The sequence below is a fragment of the Xyrauchen texanus genome, chromosome 28 (genome assembly GCF_025860055.1).
Source record: "Xyrauchen texanus isolate HMW12.3.18 chromosome 28, RBS_HiC_50CHRs, whole genome shotgun sequence".
In the NCBI taxonomy this organism is placed as follows: domain Eukaryota; kingdom Metazoa; phylum Chordata; class Actinopteri; order Cypriniformes; family Catostomidae; genus Xyrauchen; species Xyrauchen texanus.
The window spans coordinates 40,755,695-40,760,662 of record NC_068303.1 but is presented as its reverse complement, the minus strand read 5'-3'; the positions used below and the strand labels follow the sequence as shown (position 1 = coordinate 40,760,662).

General features: G+C 41.8%; 2 non-coding genes across 2 annotated transcripts; both read left to right on the top strand.

Moving 5' to 3' along the window:
• The first annotated feature begins 1,056 nt into the window (after positions 1 to 1,056).
• Positions 1,057 to 1,138, top strand: trnas-cga (transfer RNA serine (anticodon CGA)). The gene has a single exon. It is a non-coding gene; the product is annotated as a tRNA-Ser (tRNA).
• Positions 1,139 to 3,642: 2,504 nt separating this feature from the next.
• Positions 3,643 to 3,724, top strand: trnas-cga (transfer RNA serine (anticodon CGA)). Its single transcript has one exon. It is a non-coding gene; the product is annotated as a tRNA-Ser (tRNA).
• Positions 3,725 to 4,968: the final 1,244 nt, after the last annotated feature.

Genomic DNA, 4,968 nt, shown 5'->3' with positions numbered 1-4,968 from the left:
TCTGGGTTAAAACTCACCCTCTCTCGTCTTCCATGAATAAATACTCTGCTAAGCTAGCGCCCAAGTGGGAGGGACCAGCTGAAATAATAAAAAAAATGGGGCCAATAAATTACACTGTTCGTTGGGGAGACCCATGTAAAACAGATATTTTAAATGTGGTGAACCTAAAACGCTGGTACGCACGTTCTCCTCCTATGCCGATGGCTGGGGGATCTATGTAGCGTGGCCACATAAGGGGATGTGATATATATATGGGTTATGACATTAAACTAATTATGTTTGTCATTATTGCTTATTAGTTATATTGCTTTCCCCTGTTATCTGTCAATCCCTCAGCTGTTGTGTGTTGATCCCCATCTCTGTTCACGCGAGATCTTCGCGTGGTTTCGTTTTACGTGTTTTCCTGCCACGTATACAGGAAGTACTTTCACTTTCTATTTAAGGAACCGCTATGCCGGTTTTCGGGGCTCATTTACGAGACGCTCATTCACAAAACCTTTCCATTCATTCAAATTGGATTACTATTGATGACTGACCTGGAAGCGCGAGGGCGCCGTTCCCCAAGGAGTATATTCACGTTTGGTTCGCTGCCTGGATTACTTTCTTTCAGAGGACATACGCCAGTCATCATCACTTGATCGTGCTCACGGACAATACAAATACCCGGTGAGGCTGATCTGAACACTGTAAATAACTCTTTGCACTCTGGATTTCACTTTTACACTCACATACACCTGGTATTGTACTATGGTAATGTTATTTTGGATGTTGTAAATACACTTGGTTTATTGTTTATTTCGTCAGTGTTGAGTAATATTTTTTTCATACTCCATAGCCTATAGATACGGGACATTTATTCCCATTATTATATTTTGTGATACTCAACTTTAATATTGTGGAGTGTTACAATCTTACAGTGAAAGTGAGAGTGAACTGGCAGAGGTTCTGCTTTGAAATTACCACTGTCAGGCTTTGCCTAGCCATAAAGTGCTGCCCTTTGAATGTGCCCTATTGATAAAAGGAATGCTAAAATTATGCATTTCTTTATTCTTTCAAGTAGTTGTGGCCGAGTGGTTAAGGCGATGGACTCGAAATCCATTGGGGTCTCCCCACGCAGGTTCAAACCCTGCCAACTACGTTTGAAAATTGCTGTGTGTTTGTTTTCCTTTCATGATTTGCAGTGGGTGTCATTGAGATTCATAAATGATGTCTTTGGCCCTATCTTTGCAAAAGCATATTTTCAGTATCCCTTGCCTACTCGTGTCTGGTTTCTAGCCTGAACTGGGTAATGTTCTAAAAGACACGAGTCGTCTCTTTATTAGTCCATACACTTCAGGCATTAGGATCTGCGTATGTGGTATGCCTGATAACGTAAAGGCCTTAACTGGCCCGCTCAAGGGTCACTGCATTATGTTGTGTAGAGAAAAGTGATTATCAGAACAATGAAAGGTTGCCTTTCTGCTGGCGTTTTAGAAGGTGACTGCTTTTTATTCCTACCAAGAAACAAGACTCATGTCAATGAAATGTTCCTCCACTCAAAGAGCTGTTATGTGCACTGTTAGAATAGTGCAGCTGAATTGTTCTCATTATGACTTTCTAGTAAGAATTACTCGGCTCTCTAGACCACAAGAGTTACCAAGCCGCCATGAAAGGATCCCAAACATTTTGGGAGAATTCCTAACCTGCCAAGAGCAACTCAACCATGTAAATCCATATTAATTGTAGACATCGTGGAGAATTAACTTTAGGTTAATTGGGTCCATGCGTTTCTGGCTGAACAGCCTTTATATCCGAGGGGGTTGATGAGAACTCTGGAGCCCAGACAGCTCATTCGGTAGAGGGTCAGACTTTTAATATGAGGGTCCACTGTTCAAGTGTCTTTTTGTGTGATAGTTTGACAGCTTTTAGTGAGCCAAAATTAGCAGTAACTTTCCCATTCTAAGTGATCAACCTCTTGATCTTTTGGATGTGTGTAACCTCCAAAAGGTGTTATATGCCTGTTACATTTTTTCACCATGGGATTTAGGTTTGGCCACTGGAGGGCTAGGTGAGGGCTGAAGTGAGAGCGAAGTGGCAGAGGTGCTGCTTTGAACGTACCACTGGCAGGCTTTGCCTGGCCAAGCAGTTCTACCTTTGGATTGGGCAGCATTGATGAGAGGAACCGTAAAAATGTATATACCTTTTCAGTTTTCTTGTAGTTGTGGCTGAGTGGTTAAGTCAATAGACTAGAAATCCATTGGGGTCTCCCCATGCAGATTTGAATTCTCCTGACTACGTTGCTGCTGTTCCCCACTCTCTTGGGGTTGTAATCGTTAATGAAAATGGTTGTGACAGTGTTATGACAGTTGAAAAGGATTGTTGTCCATATATGCTACAGAACTTCTTTTAAATGTACACTGCACAGACAAGTGATTCAAAGGCTTCCTACATTTTGGCAGGTCTGAGCAGGAAATTTCATTATGTTTTGAGTGGTGTGCTGTGATTGTATTGAGTTTAGTACTCTTGTTGTGGCCACAGCAACACCAGTTCAAATCTGGGTCTTGGCAGTTTTTTTCTGTTAGACTAAGAAATCAAGATACTTTTTCCACATCTACTCACCCAAATCCTTCATTTGGTTGTTTGCATGGCTTCTCCTCAGCTGTGACCTGTTCTTTATAAATTCAGCCAAAAGCATGCGGATGTGCGTAGTCGGGGCTGAGTGGTTGAGGCAATGGACTAGAAAATCCTCGGGGACTCCCTGTGCAGGTTCAAACTCTGCTGTGCTTTTGTTTTCGACTCTTGGTTTAGAGTGGTCATCGCTTTTATGCATTAATAATGCCTTTGGCCCTATCTTTGTACAAGCTGTTTTCAATTTCCCTTGCTGACCCCATCTAGTTTCGAGCCTGAAGTGGGCAATGTTCTAAAAGGCACAAGTCGTCTCTTTATCTGTACGTACACTTCAGGCATAATGATCTGTGGCTTTGGTACCCCCTGACGACTTAAAGGCATTTACTAGCCAGCTCAAGAATCACTGCAGTATTTTGAGTAGAGAAACATGTGTATCAGAACTATGAAAGTTTGCATTTCTTCTGGCGTTTTGGAAGATGACTGCTTTTTTCCAAGATTTGTAATAATTCCTACCTGCCAAGAGCAGCTCAACGTTCTCAGTGCTTATTGATTCTAGACTTCACTGCAAATTGTCTTAAGGTTAAAATGTGTCACGCAGTTTTTGGCATTACTTCCTTTATCTGCCAGGGGGTTGTGACAAGCAGAATATTCCTGGATTGCTCAGTCGGTAGAGAATCAGACTATTAATCTTTGGGTTCTGGTATCAAGTCCCTGTTTGTGTGATTGTCTGTCTATTTGTAATGAGGCTATGATAGCTACAAATCTCTCATACTAAATGACCAACTGTTTGCTCTTTTCAATGTGATTAACCTACAAAAGTTGTTTCATGCCTGTTTAATTACTTCACCATTGGATTAAGGTTTAGCCACCTGGAAGACTAGGTGGCAATCTTACCCGGGAAGTGAGAGCGAACTGGCAGAGGTTCTGCTTTGAAAGTACCACTGTCAGGCTTTGCCTAGCCATAAAGTGCTGCCCTTTGAATGTGCCCTATTGATAAAAGGAATGCTAAAATTATGCATTTCTTTATTCCTTCAAGTAGTTGTGGCCGAGTGGATAAGGCGATGGACTCGAAATCCATTGGGGTCTCCCTGTGCAGGTTCAAACCCTGCCAACTATGCTTGAAAATTGCTTTGTGTTTGTTTTCCTTTCATGATTTTCAGTGGGTGTCATTGAGATTCATAAATGATGTCTTTGGCCCTATCTTTGCTAAAGCATATTTTCAATATCCCTTGCCTACTCGTGTCTGGTTTATAGCCTGAACTGGGTAATGTTCTAAAAGACACGAGACGTCTCTTTATTTGTACATACACTTCAGGAATTAGGATCTGCGTATGTGGTACGCCTGATGACTTAAAGGCCTTAACTGGCCCGCTCAAGAGTCACTGCATTATGTTGTGTAGAGAAAAGTGATTATCAGAACAATGAAAGGTTGCCTTTCTGCTGGCGTTTTAGAAGGTGACTGCTTTTTATTCCTAACAAGAAGCAAGACACATGTCAATGAAATGTTCCTCCACTCAAAGAGCTGTTATGTGCACTGTTAGAATAGTGCAGCAGAATTGTTCTCATTATGACTTTCTAGTAAGAATTACTCAGCTCTCTAGACCACAAGAGTTGTCAAGCCGCCATGAAAGGATCCCAGACATTTTTGTAGAATTCCTAACCTGCCAAGAGCAACTCAACCATGTAAATCCATATTAATTGTAGACATCGTGGAGAATTAACTTTAGGTTAATTGGGTCCATGCGTTTTTGGCTGAACAGCCTTTATATCCAAGGGGGTTGATGAGAACTCTGGAGCCCAGACAGCTCATTCGGTAGAGGGTCAGACTTTTAATATGAGGGTCCACTGTTCAAGTGTCTTTTTGGGTGATAGTTTGACAGCTTTTAGTGAGCCAAAATTAGCAGTAACTTTCCTATTCTAAGTGATCAACCTCTTGATCTTTTTGGGTGATAGTTTGACAGCTTTTAGTGAGCCAAAATTAGCAGTACCTTTCCCATTCTAAGTGATCAACCTCTTGATCTTTTGGATGTGTGTACCCTCCAAAAGGTGTTATATGCCTGTTAAATTATTTAACCATGGGATTTAGGTTTGGCCACTGGAGGGCTAGGTGAGGGCTGAAGTGAGAGCAAAGTGGCAGAGGTGCTGCTTTGAACGTACCACTGGCAGGCTTTGCCTGGCCAAGCAGTTCTACCTTCGGATTGGGAAGCATTGATGAGAGGAACCGTAAAAATTTTAATACCTTTTCAGTTTTCTTGTAGTTGTGGCTGAGTGGTTAAGTCAATAGACTAGAAATCCATTGGGGTCTCCCCATGCAGATTTGAATTCTCCTGACTACGTTGCTGCTGTTCTTCTGCTTTCCAT